This window comes from Pinus tabuliformis, chromosome 6, assembly GCF_031772625.1.
Source record: "Pinus tabuliformis cultivar Carrire ecotype Pingquan chromosome 6, CPIR1, whole genome shotgun sequence".
NCBI lineage: Eukaryota > Viridiplantae > Streptophyta > Pinopsida > Pinales > Pinaceae > Pinus > Pinus tabuliformis.
The window spans coordinates 507,834,471-507,854,958 of NC_142292.1; the positions used below are offsets into that span (position 1 = coordinate 507,834,471).

A 20,488-nucleotide genomic window follows, 5' to 3' on the forward strand; every position below is an offset into this window, starting at 1 on the left:
ACATAAACATCTTTTGCTTTTTTATAAAATCTAAAACAAAATAAAACTTTAGACTAAAATAAATTAAAAAATCTAATTACAATTTATGCTAACCCACGCATTCAACATGAAATAAAATAAAAAAACAGATCGAATTTCTTTTTATTTTCATATATATATACATTCCTTTTTTATTTAAAACAAAAAGCCCTAAACGAAATACAATTGAACGCAAATGAAAAAATTAACACCCTATCTTTAAACAAAACGATAAAAATTATCCAAATCGAATACGCAGGCAGAAAATAGAGTTTGCATAACAGTCGACCCGAAGTTACCTGAGCGACCTGAGCGTGAGCATGCCGAAAACGTAAGTTGAACGATTAGATTTAAGACTGCTTACCTGAAAGAATTTCTGCTAAAAGACTTCGACTGGGCTCAGATTTTCCAGAGAACCCTAGCCGTCAACTGAGAATCGCATTCTAATGTTGTCTGAAAGGAACAAAACGCATTACCAATCATACGATTTCGTCCAAGAATAAATACGCATTACCTGGTACGCGTGGGAAGCAATCTCTCGTTGCAAAAGCCGGTGAATGCTTTGATACTAGTGTTTGTTTTGATGGTGGACTTGGAACGCTGTCTCGTTGGCCTGTATGTTTCAACGCTTTTCTTTTGGGTTTGATGGCAGCAGAGAGGGTCACGGTTTTCTATTTGCTAGCAAAGGAATTTGACGGCAGTATGGAGATTTACACTGAAACTGTTTGTCGGCTGCCTGAGATACGTTGCTTTCTCCACTTGACCCCTGTCGACAGCTTAAATGAATCGTGATATTGCAATTTTCACTGACTGATAGCGTAGGCTTGATAATCTGAGACTGAAATCTGAAGTTAGCCAGCCCACGTGAACTTAGTAACTGGAACGGTGTCAACTGAGATCGAATCTGAGCCAGTTCTGGGCACGGCAGCATCGATAGAGTGGTAGCTACTGACAGGGCATGGGAGCCACGGGCGAAATCTGATTTACCTGCCAAAAATAATTTCGAAATTTTTCATGTGATAAAATGAAACCTAAAAACCCTAAACCCTAATAAAAACTGCATAAAGCAAAAATTAAAACCCTAGAACAGCTAATTTAATTTACAGATTTGGCCCCTTAACAGCCAGATTCATCAATAAACACGAAAATATCTTAAAGAACAGAAATTTTAGGTTTTCACTGTGAAGAACTTCAGAAAATTTCTCATGCAAATTAAAAAATAAAAATAAACTGAATGATAGACCCAGGATCAAATCCAACTGGGCTCAGCAAAAAAAATGCTTGCAGGAGTTGGTTGGTTCAGCCGAGAACTTCCCCTAACGCCCGACAATCTTCTTCAGTAAGAGTTTTCCTGCACAGCTCACTTCAACCATCAGTAAAGAGGGCAAAAATGCTGCTAGATCTCAAAAAGTAATGGAGATACCTGCCATTACTTCAGAAACCGTAACACCACTCAAACCCTAGCAAGTGAACAAGATACCTGTGCTCACACTACTCTACAATAAGCTATTATTAATGGCTGAAAATAAAATATGCAGAAACTAAATAAGCTCACAGCACTTCCAGAGAGTAACACCACCAAGATTTGGACCCCAAAGTCTTCTTTTATTAACCAGAAACAGATTACAAGAGAGCTTCTTCAGTACCAGACTCACAGATCTTATTATCTGAAATGACCCCTAGCACCCTATTTAAAGTAAATGATCCCAACGGCTAGTTCGAGTGATCCATGTAGAAATGATCTCGACCGTTGATGAAGATCAAGACATCTCTTGATCTCATCCGTCGATTTATTCACTTAAAATATTATTATTTTATTAGTTAGGGTTTTTGCTTTATTTTTTAATTTTCTATTATTTTTTATTTATTTCATTATTTTTATTCATTTTTTAATTTCTTAATTCATTTAAAATGGATCATCGAACTAAGCCTTCGGAAACATCACCTAGGACCTAGGACTTAGGACTCATGAGGGGATTTAAAACATTTTTCAACCCTCAGGACACATTACATCATGACTTTTACAATTTACATCTTAAGGGAGAAAACCCCTTTAACATAGACCCTCACAAATCACCCAGTTCTGCGACACAACTATAATCTAGCAGATCAACACACTAGGATTCTCCTAAAATTCCAATGACAAAATCCATCGCGGCTTTGGAGTCAGGTTTGAAGGAAAACTCTGTCGATCCATGGATCGGTGAGACGAAAAACCTTCCGGGACGTAGATTACCACTAGAAAGTTAGGTCCACCTAGGCAATTCACATACACGACTCATATCTGCTAAGATTATTTACAATTAATACATGCAGACTGGGTTTACAATTAGATTGATCAAGCTGCTGATGACTGCTGGATGGCACGGACACGCTGATCAGGTGTTGCCCCTTTCTTGCAAAGAAAAAGGGGGTGTACTGCATGGGTAGTTGACCGGTAGAGGTCAACATCTGGCTCTACTTGGGGACACGTTGCTGCTTGCAGGAATGTGAGAATCCAGAATCTGCATCCATACAACACAAAAATAAGTAGCGTCCATCCAAAATCATCATATACATTAAGCACAGGAAAGATAAGAGCTCTTCATTAACTATCTAAAGCAGAAATAAAAATGCGGAAAAAACAAGGAGTAGGGTTAGAAATACGATACAAAGGATGCCCTACGGCATCAGATGTGTTCAATATAGTGCATACTGAGCATTTGCCTGCTTTCAGGCAAATCTGTGGGCTGCTTGTCGGATGTGCCATGTCCAATTTTGCATATGGTAGGACTTTTTCCTATCCGAAAATCAAGCTGCTCACGGCCGTCTGATGTATCAAATCTTCGTCTCATCTTATTTCTCTTATGTTTTTTCTTTCTGGCAGGTGGAATTACTGATGACCTGGAACTTTCTGTTTCAAAACTATCAGATGAAGTATGCGTGATATGTCTTTCTTTATCCTGCATCTGATCTTTATCGTTCTTAAATCTATCCGGATCACCTTCAATTAACCATCTTTCAATTGAATCAATAACCTCCTCATAATAAGATGGGGCTTGTTGCAGCAAGTGAGAAAGCTCCTGATCTATTGATGTCACTTGGTTTCTTTCATCTTCCAATTGCTGAAACCTTTGAACCTGTATTCTAAATGCATCTATCTAACTAGAGTGTTCAACCTTTATAGCGCTGATTTGTCTGGCATGGTGTTCTTGCATATCTTTTATTACTTTAACATTTCCTTCCTTTATGTCCATTAAGCAATGCTGCATGGAGTTTATTTCTTCTTTGTGATTCGCTTGCATGTCAGCCAACTGATTATTATGATTGAATGTCATGATAGTCATTTCCTCATCCATAGTTAATAACTTATTTTGCATAGAGTCAATTTCCCTATCATGATGAGCTTTAATGGTCACCATATTTTCCTCTAAAACTGACATCTTGCTTTGCATGATTCTAATTTCTGTTTCATGATTAGTCTTCATGGCCTCAATTTCTTTAGCATGCTGATTTTGCGTGACCTCAATCTCCCTATTACGTTTTTCTAGGTGGGTGCATAAAGTTTTCACATCATTGACATAATTAGTTTGGTTGATTTCCATATTTCTTACCAGCATCATTAGATCTCGTAAAATTTGCTTTTGCTCTTCCCTTTCATTGTCATTTGTCCCTGATTTTTCACTATCATGAACTTGATCTGCAATATTTTCGGTTGATGACACATTCTGATCTTGAAAACTTTCTTCAACAGCTGGATTTTTTATAAGATTACTTTCTTTCTTTTGCACAACAATTTTAGAAGTAGAAGGCAAGCTGTTTGGACTATCATATCTATCTTTAAAAGCATTGAGAATGTCTTGTAAAGAAGTGAAAAAATCATTAGGAAAATTATTAAACCAATTCAAGGCATCACCCTCTAAAGAATGGACAAATAGACGCATCTTGAAATCTTCATGATTATATTGAGGAAATCTACAATATAAGATCATTACACAAGTAAACATGTTTAAATGCTGTTTAACAGTGACCGAATCACCACCCGAGAACTTAAATAATTTAGAAATGGCCTCTTTCGGAAGATCATGGAGATTATCAGTAAAATGACATGGTTTACATGAATAATCCATGATGAACAGTAAGGGATCAAATGGATGATAGAAAGAGATTTCTGCTCAAGAAAATTAAGAGATGAGAGAAGTGGAGTCGCCACTTGAACAATGAATCTGATTCTAGGATCCAAAAAGTAACCACAAACAGATATGAGGAAAGTTTCTTGTCTGGGAAAAATGAGAAAATGGAGTCGCCACCCAAACAAGAAGCAAAACCAAGCGATGCTGCTGATATGGGATGAAAAGATGCCAAAAATATTGAATCTGCCAGCTCAACTGAGAGATGAGAAGATGAATGATTAAAAGTCGTTGAAACACCGAGAAAAAGTATCCCCGGCAATGGCGCCAAAAAAATGTTGGCATTGCCGGCTCAAACAAATGATAGAAAGATGAACGATGAATGATGAAAAGCTGTTGAAACACCAAGGACAGAAAAACTCTATCCCCGGCAACGGCGCCAAAAAATGTTGGCGTTGTCGGGCCAGATGAAAAAGATAAAAATGAGAAGGAAGATTGTCGTTGAAACGCCGAGAAAACAATTTCCCCGGCAACGGCGCCAAAAAATGTTGCCGTTGCCGGCTCAAATGAATGATAGACAGATGAACGATGAATGATGAAAAGATGATGAAATGCCGAGAAAACAAATTCCCCGGCAACGGCGCCAAAAAATGTTGTCGTTGCCGGGCCAGATGAAGAGATAAGAAATGAGAAAAATGATTTGTCGTTTGAAACACCGAGAAAAAGTATCCCCGGCAACGGCGCCAAAAAAATGTTGTCGCGCGGATTGACACGACAACCCTCAGACCGGGGGCTGTCACTCTGATCCCCAATCTCTCCGTTTAAGCCTGTCTCCCGCGGCTAAGGGGGGTAGACCCTATGAAATGACGAAGGCCAACTGTCGACCAGTTGGTTGGGAGACACGGGACACGATATGATAAGCACCAGAAGGATTTAGAAGTTAAAAGACCAGTGCCTTAAGAGATTGTTGTTAAAACGATTACTTGTTAGATGATATAGAAACATAAACCGTGAACAGCAATCATTTGTCATCAAAAGATATCAGCTAAATCACAATGCTTTAAGAATGACCAAAACGATATCCAGCAACTGAGAATTTTGAAAAGATGAATGCTTTAAACCACCACGATAATCATAAATCATTAACCAGATATCATATTTCGTATCTCGACTTGAAAATTTTAGATCTCAGCATGAAAGATATAACGTGATAATTTCTCGAAAAATAACTGGATTTGACAAAGAAAATTTCCACAAAACTTTTTATGCTTTTCAAAAATTTAAAAGAAAAAGAATTTTTCTTTTTTTTTTTTAAACAAAAATAAAATTTAAAACTAAAAATATCTAAATCTATGCTTAAATAAATTTTTTTTATTTTTTTTATTTTATAAAAATGAAAATTAAAAAAATCCTAAAAAAAAAAAATATAAAACTTAAAACCTAAAATATATTCTAAATAAAAGTTAAAACCAAAACTCAAAATAATTAAAATCAAAATCCTAAATCTAAAATCTACGACTAAAACATAAACATCTTTTGCTTTTTTATAAAATCTAAAACAAAATAAAACTTTAGACTAAAATAAATTAAAAAATCTAATTACAATTTATGCTAACCCACACATTCAACATGAAATAAAATAAAAAAACAGATCGAATTTCTTTTTATTTTCATATATATATACATTCCTTTTTTATTTAAAACAAAAAGCCCTAAACGAAATACAATTGAACGCAAATGAAAAAATTAACACCCTATCTTTAAACAAAACGATAAAAATTATCCAAATCGAATACGCAGGCAGAAAATAGAGTTTGCATAACAGTCGACCCGAAGTTACCTGAGCGACCTGAGCCGCGAGCGTGAGCATGCCGAAAACATAAGTTGAACGATTAGATTTAAGACTGCTTACCTGAAAGAATTTCTGCTAAAAGACTTCGACTGGGCTCAGATTTTCCAGAGAACCCTAGTCGTCAACTGAGAATCGCATTCTAATGCTGTATGAAAGGAACAAAACGCATTACCAATCATACGATTTCGTCCAAGAATAAATACGCATTACCTGGTACGCGTGGGAAGCAATCTCTCGTTGCAAAAGCCGGTGAATGCTTTGATACCAGTGTTTGTTTTGATGGTGGACTTGGAACGCTGTCTCGTTGGCCTGTATGTTTCAACGCTTTTCTTTTGGGTTTGATGGCAGCAGAGAGGGTCACGGTTTTCTATTTGCCAGCAAAGGAATTTGACGGCGGTATGGAGATTTACACTGAAACTGTTTGTCGGCTGCCTGAGATACGTTGCTTTCTCCACTTGACCCCTGTCGACAACTTAAATGAATCGTGATATTGCAATTTTCACTGACTGATAGCTTAGGCTTGATAATCTGAGACTGAAATCTGAAGTTAGCCAGCCCACGTGAACTTAGTAACTGGAACGGTGTCAACTGAGATCGAATCTGAGCCAGTTCTGGGCACGGCAGCATCGATAGAGTGGTAGCTACTGACAGGGCATGGGAGCCACGGGCGAAATCTGATTTACCTGCCAAAAATAATTTCGAAATTTTTCATGTGATAAAATGAAACCTAAAAACCCTAAACCCTAATAAAAACTGTATAAAGCAAAAATTAAAACCCTAGAACAGCTAATTTAATTTACAGATTTGGCCCCTTAACAGCCAGATTCATCAATAAACACGGAAATATCTTAAAGAACAGAAATTTTAGGTTTTCACTGTGAAGAACTTCAGAAAATTTCTCATGCAAATTAAAAAATAAAAAATAAACTGAATGATAGACCCAGGATCAAACCCAACTGGGCTCAGCAAAAAAAATGCTTGCAGGAGTTGGTTGGTTCAGCCGAGAACTTCCCCTAACGCCCGGCAATCTTCTTCAGTAAGAGTTTTCCTGCACAACTCACTTCAACCATCAGTAAAGAGGGCAAAAATGCTGCTAGATCTCAAAAAGTAATGGAGATACCTGCCATTACTTCAGAAACCGTAACACCACTCAAACCCTAGCAAGTGAACAAGATACCTGTGCTCACACTACTCTACAATAAGCTATTATTAATGGCTGAAAATAAAATATGCAGAAACTAAATAAGCTCACAGCACTTCCAGAGAGTAACACCACCAAGATTTGGACCCCAAAGTCTTCTTTTATTAACCAGAAACAGATTACAAGAGAGCTTCTTCAGTACCAGACTCACAGATCTTATTATCTGAAATGACCCCTAGCACCCTATTTAAAGGAAACGATCCCAACAGCTAGTTCGAGTGATCCATGTAGAAATGATCTCGACCGTTGATGAGGATCAAGACATCTCTTGATCTCATCCGTCGATTTATTCACTTAAAATATTATTATTTTATTAGTTAGGATTTTTGCTTTATTTTTTAATTTTCTATTATTTTTTATTTATTTCATTATTTTTATTCATTTTTTAATTTCTTAATTCATTTAAAATGGATCATCGAACTAAGCCTTCGGAAACATCACCTAGGACCTAGGACTTAGGACTCATGAGGGGATTTAAAACATTTTTCGACCCTCAGGACACATTACATCATGACTTTTACAATTTACATCTTAAGGGAGAAAACCCCTTTAACATAGACCCTCACAAATCACCCAGTTCTGCGACACAACTATAATCTAGCAGATCAACACACTAGGATTCTCCTAAAATTCCAATGACAAAATCCATCCCGGCTTTGGGGTCAGGTTTGAAGGAAAACTCTGCCGATCCATGGATCGGTGAGACGAAAAACCTTCCGGGACGTAGATTACCACTAGAAAGTTAGGTCCACCTAGGCAATTCACATACACGACTCATATCTGCTAAGATTATTTACAATTAATACATGCAGACTGGGTTTACAATTAGATTGATCAAGCTGCTGATGACTGCTGGATGGCACGGACACGCTGATCAGGTGCTGCCCCTTTCTTGCAAAGAAAAAGGGGTTGTACTGCATGGGTAGTTGACTGGTAGAGGTCAACATGCTGCATAACTGACCATTGTATGATTCCACGCTATTGGAGATATGCTCATTCCACGCTATTGGAGATACGCTGCTCCCAATACAATACACTCTAGCCTGATCCTTGCTCGGTGTTAAGGGAAATAACCGTCTCTTTTTCTTAGAAACAATCAGACTTGTAGAACGCCTTTTCATTTTTCTCGACTCAAGGAGGGATGTGTGTGCTGCTTGGGAAGACCTCTGAATGTGAAAGAAGTCGACATTTTTGGTCTGCACAAGAGGGAATTCTTTGAGGGAATCGGCCTTACAATTTGGGAAAAATACATGTGGTAACCTCTGTCACATTTGTCACAGAGCAACATTTCATTTTCACAATAGCCCTTCACATTCTTCACATTGCAGCTACTCCAGTACGCCCTTCCATACAAATGCGCATGTGAGTTGAGCCATGCATTGAATATACATGGCATGCGTTGAACCGTTTTTGGTACGCTGACATTCTTGCTGCATGGTATACGATTGAAGTTTTTTGGCATTATATTGAGCCGTTTTTGTACGCTATTCATGACATTGTATTGAGCCCTTTTTTGGTACGTTGACTGCATGGTATTTCATAAGTATTTGAGACATGCGTTGAGATTAGATTGGTGAAGACCAAATTCCGATAGCTCTGTTGCCTTTTCCATGTAAAACAATTCAAGAATGCTATGGAAAAAATTGATGAGGAAGAGATTTGAAATTTTTTGAGAGTGCATAGCTGATCTGAATATTTCTTTGGAAAATGTTTTATATTTTCATTAAAGACAAAGATAGTACAAAGCCCTATATGGAGAGAATGCCCTTTTGAATTGTAATTTTTTAAAAATTACCACCAGAAGTACAATTTTACTGTATATCAGCAGAAGTATTTTTTTACAGTATGCATTCAATCATATCTATTGTGGGAATAGTTCTCACTGGCAAAGAGAACTATCCTGAGTGGTCCTGGATGATAAAACACACGCTCATTTTCAATGAGTTGTGGAAAGGAGTGTGTGTTGGAGACGGAGACACAGAGCCAGAATAGCCTACATCAGACAAAGAGCTCGTCATTTGGGAAAACAAGAACAGCAAGGCTTATGCATTAATCACAACATCTATAAATGAAGAGGTGAGTCGCCATATTTCGCCATTTTCAATTGCCTTTGAAGCCTTACAAAAGCTGAAAGAACTCTATGACACACATTTTGCACTTGAAGTTGTTCAACTCATGATTAAACTCTTCACCCTTGAACTGCAAAATAATTATCCTCTTGCTCTTGCATCTGAAGTAAAGTCTATAATGCATGATATCAAATCTACTAAGGTTAAATTGGACATTCCTCTTATCGCTTTTCTCAAGGCACTTTATCCTACTTTCTCCAATTATCTTGAGTCATTGCAAGCAAATGGTAATCTCAAAGATATCACCTTTGACTCTCTTGTGAAAAAGTTTGCTGAAAGAGACAAAGCTTTTGGAAAGAAGACAACCCCTGAATCTTCTGAAGAGGCTGTGTGCCTCGCTCATAAAGAAAAGAATCCTGCTAAAGATTCTTCCAAAGGAAGAGTTGGTCAAAGAGGAAGAGGAAGATATTTCAGAGGCAGGGGGGCCAGACACTCTCAAGGAGAAAAGGCAGATTTGCACTGCATACGCTGCCAAAGAAATGGATCACATGATGCCTCTACATGCAAGTTACCATGGGACAAAATTGAGCAACAAAGAAACCAACAGAAAGGTAAAATTGATGATATAGACAAAGGTAAAGCACTTGAATCTGCTCACTATGTTGTGGCATAATGTAATATTGGAGTAAATGGAGATTTATTTAATGCTTCACTTGCCTCTTGGAAAAATGATTGGTTGATTGACTCAGGAGCAACTTGCCACATGACTCATAGAAAAGATTTTTTTGAAGAATTTACTGACAATGTTGATGGAGCAGTATACTTTGCATACCAATCAAAAATCAAGCCATCAGGACATGGCACAATCAGGCTTAAATTGCCTAGTCTTCCAGACTTTCTTCTGCACCATGTTCTATATCTCCCACAACTAAAGAGAAACTTGTTGTCCTTGGTTCACATCCGCCAAGAAGGTCACTCCATTCATATGTTTGATGGCAAGCTTAAGGTGAGAAAAGCATCTGACCACTCACTTGTCATGAGGGGAATAGAAGAAGAAAGGCTTCTCAAGCTGCAAGGAACCTCTGCTCGCGCACAACATTTCTCATACAATTCTCATCATGAAGAAGGTACTCTTCCATCAATTTTATTATGGCATGCTAGATTTGGACATTTGAACTATGACAGCCTCCGCTTGTTGAAGAAAAATGGTGTTGCTGGTTTGCCTACAATTCCTAGGAAACTTAAGCAATGTGATGCTTGCATTCTAGGAAAGCATAGCAAACAGTGTTTTCATGATTCACATTCAAGAGCACATAGAAAATGTTGACACCTAATCCTCAACGGATGGGTGAACTGGAACGTGAACAGTCATCAAGAAGATGAACTGTTCCGTCTCCTTCTTGTATATAAACAATAGTTCTCTTAATGAAATACCATCTCAATTTTCTTCTGTTCAATGTGGAGTTACCCTGGCCTGACATGGTATCAGAGCACAGGTCCCAGAAATAGTTGTAACTCCTGCTGTCCTGAGAGCTGCTCAGTCCTGAGCGCTACTCTGACATTGATTCCCTGGCTCTGCCTCTGCCTGGCCTGACTGCACTATAAGCGTTTTCATTCAAGGCGGTATTGCGCTCTCTGACTGCCAGAGACTGCGCATTGTTTTTATGAACGCCTGCGTTATTTGTCAGCCCATCTATTGCACTGAATACGGAAATCCTGAGCAGATGCTGGAGCGTTACAAGCTGCTCGTAATAGACTCTCTTTTGCATCTGTGTACTCTAGCTGTATTGTTAGTATTATTGATTTGAATGAGCTTCAAACCGCGGAGCTTTGGATCTGTTGTAGTTCGATGTAACACAAAAAAAAAAAGGAAAAGAGAGGTTGCGGTGAGGTTGAGGCGATCAAGCCTGAGATTATTAATGTAGATCAAACACCAGTGAATTTACGACATTAATATGTATGTTTGATTTGTGAAGATGATCTTTATTGCCATTCGTATCTGGTATACTATTTCTGTTTCAATGCAGTAAAAGGGATCGGCAGCTATGGACGAGGAAGCACAGAAGCGGAATACTGACTGCGTTTAATTTTTAGCATCACCGTTAACCCGCAAGAAGGGTACGTTTTGAGCTTCGACTGCTATGGAAGCCGCAGCAGGAGGTCGATACATTTACTCGAACACTCTGGTTAGCTGTCGATTTGGGATTTCCTATGACCCTTATGGAGAAGTATACCTGGCTCTGCGCAGTATCATTTGAAGTTAATCTCTGGTTGTGCTCAATGTCATTCGAAGTTAATCGCTGACTCTACTCAGTGTCATTCGAAGTTACTCTCTGTCGCTGGCGTTGTGAAAGAGCATAGAAGCACCCGTTGGAGACCGGCGATTGTTCGAAGGCATTATTCGCACCTGAAAATCATTTCTACGGTTACCAAGAAATTTTCTTGGGCACACTTGCGCCTTTTGAGGGCGATTGTATGTCTATGCCTGTTTCCAAATAAAAGTCATTCGATTAAGCGCAGCCTAAGATTAGCACCTTGATTCATCTCAACGTGGAGAGGTATTATTTTTCAAAACTTGTATTCATTGGTTAGTGAAAGGAAGATCGATTCATATCTTCACGTCAGTTTCAAATTAGAATTCATTCAAACCAGGGAGATTCATTTCAATAGGGAGATGTATTCTTTCTCAAGGCATGGTCCTCCTGATGGATTGAAGTCGCTCTGTAATCTGTGAGTCCCTTAAGTTTGAGAATGCCGAGAGATGATTTTAATGGCGGTTCTGGTATAAAGTTGTGCTGTTGATTTTTCAATATATATTTATGATGGCAGTTTTGAGTATTGCGTTGTAAGCAGTTTTCAAAGGGCTTATGTAAGCAGTTTTCAAAGAGTTTACTCATCATTCTGAGTATTGCGTTGCTCTTCAAAGTGTTTATATACATCAATCAAAGTGTTTGATATTGCACACAGTTTTCTTTTGAATGATAATGCTGCATTGAAAAGTTATCATTTCTAGCAAATATTAGAGGGATTTAAAGGCTGTAAAGTAAGGATTTTTTTTAGCAGAAGTAATTTTTTACAGAATGCATTCAATCATTTCTATGGTAGGAATAGTTCTCACTGGCAAGGAGAACTATTCTGAATGGTATCGGATGGTAAAACACACCCTCATCTACAATGAGTTGTGGAAAGGAGTGTGTGTCGGAGAAGAAGACAAAGACCCTGTGCAGCCTACATCAGATAAAGAACTTGTCATTTGGGAAAACAAGAACAGCAAAGCCTATGCATTGATCGCAGCATCTGTAAATGAAGAAGTAAGTCGTCATATTTCATCCTATTCCACTGCCTTTGAAGCTTTACAAAAGCTGAAAGAACTCTATGATTCTCATTCTGCACTTGAAGTTGTTCAGCTCATGATTAAACTCTTCACTCTTGAACTGAAAAATAATGATCCCCTTACTCTTGCATCTGAAATAAAGTCTATAATGCATGATATTAAATCCACTAAGGTTGAGCTGGATATCTCTCTTATTGCCTTTCTCAAAGCACTCTATCCTACCTACTCCAATTATCTTGAGTCTTTACAAGCAAATGGAAATCTTAAAGACATAACCTTTGAGTCTCTTGTGAAAAAGTTTGCTGAAAGAGAGAAAGCCTTTGGAAAGAAAACAGTCCTCGAATCTTCTGAAGAGACTGTTTGCCTTGCTCATAAAGAAAAGCATCCTGCTCAAGATTCTGCAAGAGGAAGAGGTGGACGAAGAGGAAGAGGAAGATACTTCAGAGGCAGGGGGGGCAGACATTCTCAAGCAGAAAAGGCAGATCTGCATTGCATTCGCTGCAAACGAAATGGATCACATGATGCTTCTACATGCAAGCTACCATGGGACAAAATTGAGCAGGGAAGAAATCAGCAGAAAGGTAAAACTGATGACACAGACAAAGGTAAAGCACCTGAATCCGCTCACTATATTGAGGCACAATGTAACATTGGAGTAAATGAAGATTTGTTTAATGCTTCACTTGCTTCTTCGAAAAATGACTGGTTGCTTGATTCAGGAGCAACTTGTCATATGACTCATAGGAAAGATTTTTTTGAAGATTTCACTGACAATGTTGATGGAGCAGTATACTTTGCAGATCAGTCAAAAATCAAGCCATCAGGGCTTGGCACAATCAGGCTTAAACTGCCTGGTCTTCCAGACTTTCTTCTGGATCATGTTCTATATCTCCCACAGCTCAAGAGAAACTTGCTGTCCCTGGTTCACATCCGCCAGCAAGGTCACTCCATTCATATGTTTGATGGAAAGCTTGAGGTAAGAAAGGCATCTGACCACTCACTTGTCATGAGGGGTATAGAAGAAGAAAGACTTCTTAAACTGCAAGGAATCTCTACTCATGCACAACATTTCTCATATATTTCTCATCATGAAGAAGGTACACTTCTGTCAAGTTTATTATGGCATGCTAGATTTGGACATTTAAACTATGATAGTCTCCGCTTGTTGAAGAAAAATGGTGTTGTTGGTTTGCCTACAATTCCTAGAAAACATAAGCAATGTGATGCTTGCATTCTAGGAAAGCATAGCAAACAGTGTTTTCATGATTCACATTCAAGAGCACATAGGAAGCTTGAACTCATTCATTCAGATTTATGTGGTCCAATGCCTGTTCCTTCTGCAAATGGAAATAAATATATGACATTTATTGATGATTACACCAGAATGTGTTGGGTTTATTTATTGAAGAACAAATCTGATGCTTTTCAAACATTCAAGAATTTTCATAAATGGATTGAAAATGATGCACAATCTCATATTGGGTCTATTCGCACTGATAATGGAAAAGAATATACATCAAATGAATTTGAACACTATCTTCGCCAACATGGGATTAAACATCAAACAACTGTGCCTTATAATCCTCAACAGAATGGTGTAGCTGAAAGAATGAACAGAACAATTTTGAATATGGTACAATCCATGCTTTTCTTCAAAAATGTAAAGACAATGTTTTGGGCTGATGCTGTTCAATGTGCTGCATATATAAAGAATAGATGTCCATCTAATGCTATAAGAAACAAGACTCCTTATGAATTGTGGTATGGACATGTTCCTTCGGTAAAACATCTCAGGATCTTTGGTTCCACCTGTTATGCTTTAATACCAAAGGTACATAGAAACAAACTTGGTGCTAGAAGTCGTAAGTGTATCTTCCTGGGGTATTCAAACACATCTAAAGCATACCGCCTCTATGATGAAGTAAATAAAAAGTTTGTTTTATCTAGAGATGTCATTTTTCTTGAATCATCCAAATCTGACAGTGTTGTTGAGCGGCAACTTGATCGCTTGGATAGATTCACAAAACCGAAATCATTTCAAGAGTTTGATAATCAGATTCCACATCTTGAAGGGGGGATTCCTATACAGAATCAACATGTGGAATCTTCTTCTGAAGAACAATCTCCCCTGCATGACACTCCAACAACGGACGATGCTTTAAGTGATGTAATTGATAGAATTGGGAGACTCAATCTTGATTCAGACCCAACTCAATCAACAGAGCAGCCTGGACCATCTCAGAAAGGTCCCCCAAAGTGGCTGACAAAGACACTTGAAAGTGTTCATCCTGATGAAATTGGAAAAACAGGAACCAAAAATACAAACCGACAAGATGGAGGTGATGTAGATAACTCTAATTCACTTGTTGATATGGATGTTACTTATGATTGTGAATTGAACTTGTCTACAGATTTTGAACCAACTTCCTTCAAAGAAGCTGCTTCTCATGATGAATGGAAAGAAGCGATGCAGAAGGAGTATGATGCCCTTATAAAGAATGGCACTTGGAAGCTGGTTGATCCTCCACTTGGAACCAAACCAATTGGCTGCAAGTGGGTCTACAAGAACAAGTACAAAGCTGATGGCTCACTTGACAAGCACAAAGCTAGGCTTGTGGCAAAAGGTTTTGCACAGAAGGAAGGGGTCGATTATGAGGAAACTTTTGCCCCCACAGCAAAATGGGCAACCATCCGGACACTCTTTGCACTAGCTGCTCAGAACGGTTGGAAAGTCCATCAAATGGATGTAAAAACTGCATTCTTGAATGGAGATCTAAAAGAGAATGTTTTTATGTCCCAGCCTGAAGGATTTGCTGTGAAAGGACATGAACACAAAGTATGCAAACTTGTGAAGTCCTTGTATGGCCTCAAACAAGCACCACGAGCTTGGTATGAAAAACTAACTGAGCATCTTCTGAAACTCAACTTCAAACATTTTGATCTTAATGATGCAACTTTATTTGTCAAGAAAGTTGGCAAAACAGTTGTATATCTTGTGGTATATGTAGATGATCTTTTCATGACAGGGAACAATGAAAGCTATATTGCATCCATAAAGAAAGAATTAGGAAAAAGTTTTGAAATGACTGATTTGGGCTATGTTCATTACTATCTTGGCATTGAAGTAACCCAACATCCAAAATCCATATTTCTTTTTCAAAAGAAATACATTGGAGATTTGTTAAACAGATTTGGCATGACAGAGTGCAATCCTCTTTCTACTCCAATGGAACAAAACTTGAAGCTCACATCTATTGAAGGAAAGGAATTTGAGGATGCAACAAAGTATAGACAACTTATAGGAAGTCTCATCTACCTCACTACTACCAGACCAGACATTTCATTTGCTGTTGGAATCCTCTCCAGGTTTATGCAAAAGCCTTGTGAGGGACATTGGTCTGCTGCAAAAAGAGTTCTAAGGTACTTGAAGGGAACTCAAGACCTTGGAATCAAGTATACACAGGTGGACGACTTCAACTTGATTGGATACTCTGATTCAGACTTCGATGGAGACAAAGAAACTGGGGTATCTACTTCAGGATATGCTATGAGTCTTGGATCAGGAGCTGTCTCCTGGAGATCACGCAAACAATCAGTACCAGCAGATTCCACAACAGAAGCAGAATACGTGGCAGCAGCTGAAGCAACGAAAGAAATTGTGTGGCTCAGGAAAATTCTTGAAGACTTGCAGTTAAAACAAACACAATCAACTCCACTCATGATTGATAACACCTCTGCAATAAAGTTGGCCAAGAACCCAAAGTTCCATGATCGTACTAAGCACATCAATACTAAATATCATCTGATCCGACATCATGTTGAGGCCAAAACAATCCATCTCCGTCATTGTTCCACAAACGAGCAAATTGCAGACATCTTCACCAAAGCGCTTGGAAGAGAAAAGCTTGAAAGATTCAGAACGATGCTTGGACTCACCAACATCCCTTCAGATTAAGGGGGGGAATGTTGACACCTAATCCTCAACGGATGGGTGAACTAGAACGTGAACAGTCATCAAGAAGATGAACTGTTCCGTCTCCTTCTTGTATATAAACAATAGTTCTCTTAATGAAATACCATCTCAGTTTTCTTCTGTTCAATGTGGAGTTACCCTGGCCTGACAGAAAACTTGAACTCATTCATTCAGATTTATGTGGTCCAATGCCTATTCCTTCTGCAAATGGAAATAAATATATGATGACATTTATTGATGACTACACCATAATGTGTTGGGTTTACTTATTGAAGAACAAATCTGATGCTTTTCAAACATTCAAGAACTTTCATAAATGGATTGAAAATGATGCACAATCTCATATTGGGTCTATTCACACTGATAATGGAAAAGAATACACATCAAATGAATTTGAAAACTATCTTCGCCAACATGGGATCAAACATCAAACAACTGTACCTTGTAATCCCCAACAGAATGGTGTAGTTGAAAGAATGAATAGGACAATCTTAAATATGGTACGATCCATGCTCTTCTTCAAAAATGTAAAGATAATGTTTTGGGCTGATGCTGTTCTATGTGCTGCATATATAAAGAATAGATGTCCATCTAATGCTATTAGAAACAAGACTCCTTATGAAATGTGGTATGGACATGTTCCTTCGGTAAAGCATCTTAGGGTCTTTGGTTCCACCTGTTATGCCTTGATACCAAAGGTACACAGAAACAAACTTGGTGCTAGAAGTCGTAAATGTATCTTCTTGGGGTATTCAAACACCTCCAAAGCATACCGTCTCTATGATGAAGTCAATAAAAAGTTTTTTGTATCTAGAGATGTAATTTTTCTTGAATCATCCAAAACTGACAATGTTGTTGAGCGGCAACTTGATCGCTTGGATAGATTCGCAAATGCAAAATCATTTCAAGAATTTGATAATCAGATTCCACATCTTAAAGGGGGGATTCCTATACTAGATCAACATGTGGAATCTTCTTCTAAAGAACAATCTCCCCCGCATAAAACTCCAACAACAGATGATACTTTAAGTGATGTGATTGATAGAATTGGGAGACTAAACCTTGATTCAGTCCCAACTCAATCAACGGAGCAGCCTGGACCATCTGAGAAAGGTCCCCAAAAGTGGCTGACAAAGACACTTGAAAGTGTTCATCCTTATGAGGTTGGAAAGATAGGAACTAGAAATTCAAACCGGCAAAATGGAGGTGATGTAGATGACTCTAATTCACCTGTTGATATGGATGTTTCTTATGATTGTGAATTGAACTTCTCTACAGATTTTGAACCAACTTCCTTCAAAGAAGCTGCTACTCATGATGAATGGAAAGAAGTGATGCAAAAGGAGTATGATTCCCTCATAAAGAACAACACTTGGAAGCTGGTTGATCCTCCATTAGGAACCAAACCAATTGGCTGCAAGTGGATCTACAAGAACAAGTATAAAGCTGATGGCTCACTTGACAAGCACAAAGCTAGGCTTGTGGCAAAAGGTTTTGCACAGAAGGAAGGGGTCGATTATGAGGAGACTTTTGCCCCCACAGCAAAATGGGCTACCATCTAGACACTCTTTGCCCTAGCAGCTCAGAACGGTTGGAAAGTCCATCAAATGGATGTAAAAACTACTTTCTTGAATGGAGATCTAAAAGAGAATTTTTTTATGTCCCAGCCTGAAGGATTTGCTATGAAAGGACATGAACATAAAGTATGCAAACTTGTGAAGTCCTTGTATGGCCTCAAACAAGCACCACGAGCCTAGTATGGAAAGCTAACTGAGCATCTTCTGAAACTCAATTTCAAACATTATGATCTTGATGATGCAACTTTATTTGTCAAGAAAGTTGGCAAAACAATTGTATATCTTGTGGTATATGTAGATGATATTTTGATGACAGGGAACAATGAAAACTACATTGCATCCATAAAGAAGGAATTGGGGAAAAGTTTTGAAATGACTGATTTGGGCTATGTTCATTACTATCTTGGTATTGAAGTAACCCAACATCCGAAGTCCATATTTCTTTCTCAAAAGAAATACATTGGAGATCTGTTGAACAGGTTTGGCATGACAAAATGCAATCCTCTTACCACTCCAATGGAACAAAACTTAAAGCTCACATCTATTGAAGGAAAAGAATTTGAGGATGCAACAAAGTATAGACAACTTGTAGGAAGTCTCAACTACCTAACTACTACCAGACCAGACATTTCGTTTGCTGTTGGAATCCTCTCCAGGTTTATGCAAAAGCCTTGTGAGAGACATTGGTCTGCTGCAAAAAGAGTTCTAAGGTACTTGAAGGGAACTCAAGATTTTGGAATCAAGTATACACAGGTGGACGACTTCAACTTGATTGGATACTCTGATTCAGACTTCTATGGAGACAAAGAAACTGGGGTATCGACTTCAGGATATGCTATGAGTCTTGGATCAGGAGCTGTCTCCTAGAGATCACGCAAACAATCAATTCCAACAGATTCCACAACAGAAGCAGAATACATGGCAGCAGCTGAAGAAACAAAAGAAATTGTGTGGCTCAGGAAAATTCTTGAATATTTGCAGGTAAAACAAGTACAATCAACTCCACTCATGATTAACAATACCTCTACAATAAAGTTGGCCAAGAACCCAAAGTTCCATGATCGAACGAAGCACATCAATACTAAATATCATTTGATTTGACATCATGTTGAGGCCAAAACAATCCATCTCCGTCATTGTTCCACTATTGAGCAAATTGCAGAGATCTTCACCAAAGCGCTTGGAAGAGAAAAACTTGAATGATTCAGAATGATGCTTGGACTCACCAACATCCCTTCAGATTAAGGGGGGGAATGTTGACACCTAATCATCAGGATTGGGTGAACATAATGTAAATAAATAAATAAGTAATGTGAACAGTCATCGGGGGATGAAGTGAACAGTCTCTCCCTCATGTATATAATGAAGACCAACCTGAAGGAATAAATATACGAATCATGTCTGCTTTAAGGAGTTACTGCCTAGCCTGACAGATTTTTTAAAATGAAGTGGTTGTTGTTTTTTGTGTAGTGGGGGTTTAATGCCATTTTTGTCTTTTTGGTGCCCTAGGTTTAAATTTTAACACTATCCATTAATCCACTACAAATATGGCAAAGCTCTTGGACCCATTTTGGTAGTATGGGGAACCTGATGGTGGGACAAATCAGACATCTAAATGTAAATTGTGTGGGAACAAGATGACAGGAGGGGTTACACGATTGAAATACCATCTGGCTAGACTCCCTAGACATGATGTTGGGTTTTGTAAGGAATCTAGCGTGAAGCTTATAAGGGCTACACTTGAAATAATTGAGGAAAACAACAGAAAGAAAGAAGAGACAGCTTTAAACAAGGCCAAGTGTGCAAGAAAATATTCATGGATATCTGCTTTTAATATTGAGCCTGAGGGTAGTGGGAGAGGCTCCACATCATCACCTGCTGATGTTATTGGGAGTGAAAGGTCATCATCATTTGTTCCACTAAGCGGGTGTGGAGTACAAACCTTCCATAAAGTCAGTTGCTAAAAAAAAGGAGAAGAAAGAAGCAGGTAGAGTTATGGGGAGGTGTCTTTATTGGAGTGACTTACCTCTCAACATCACCAAAAACAATCCATTCTGGTAGGCAATGTGTGATGTTATTGCTATTGTTGACCCAGGGTATGAAAGTGTTACATATGAGGAGCTGCGAGGGCCAATCATTCAAGTAGAAAAGGACATCAACTCTATATTGGCGGAGTTAAAGCATACATGGGAAGTGTATGGATGCAAAGTGATGTATGATGGTTGGACAGATAGGAAGGGTAGGATGTTAGTTTTTTGTAGCATCAGAGGTGTTCTAGTCTTGAAATTTTGTTCAGAGGCTAAAACACAAGAGTTCTCCATAACCTAGAATTTGTTTCTGGAAATTTCACATAGA

At 38.3% G+C, this 20,488-nt stretch overlaps 1 protein-coding gene across 3 annotated transcripts in view; it reads right to left on the reverse strand.

Annotated features, from left to right (window-relative positions):
* The window catches only part of LOC149259533 (uncharacterized), a 261,302-nt gene that overhangs the window by 51,761 nt on the left and 189,053 nt on the right, over positions 1–20,488 (reverse strand). The gene's annotated exons all lie outside the window — the stretch shown is intronic.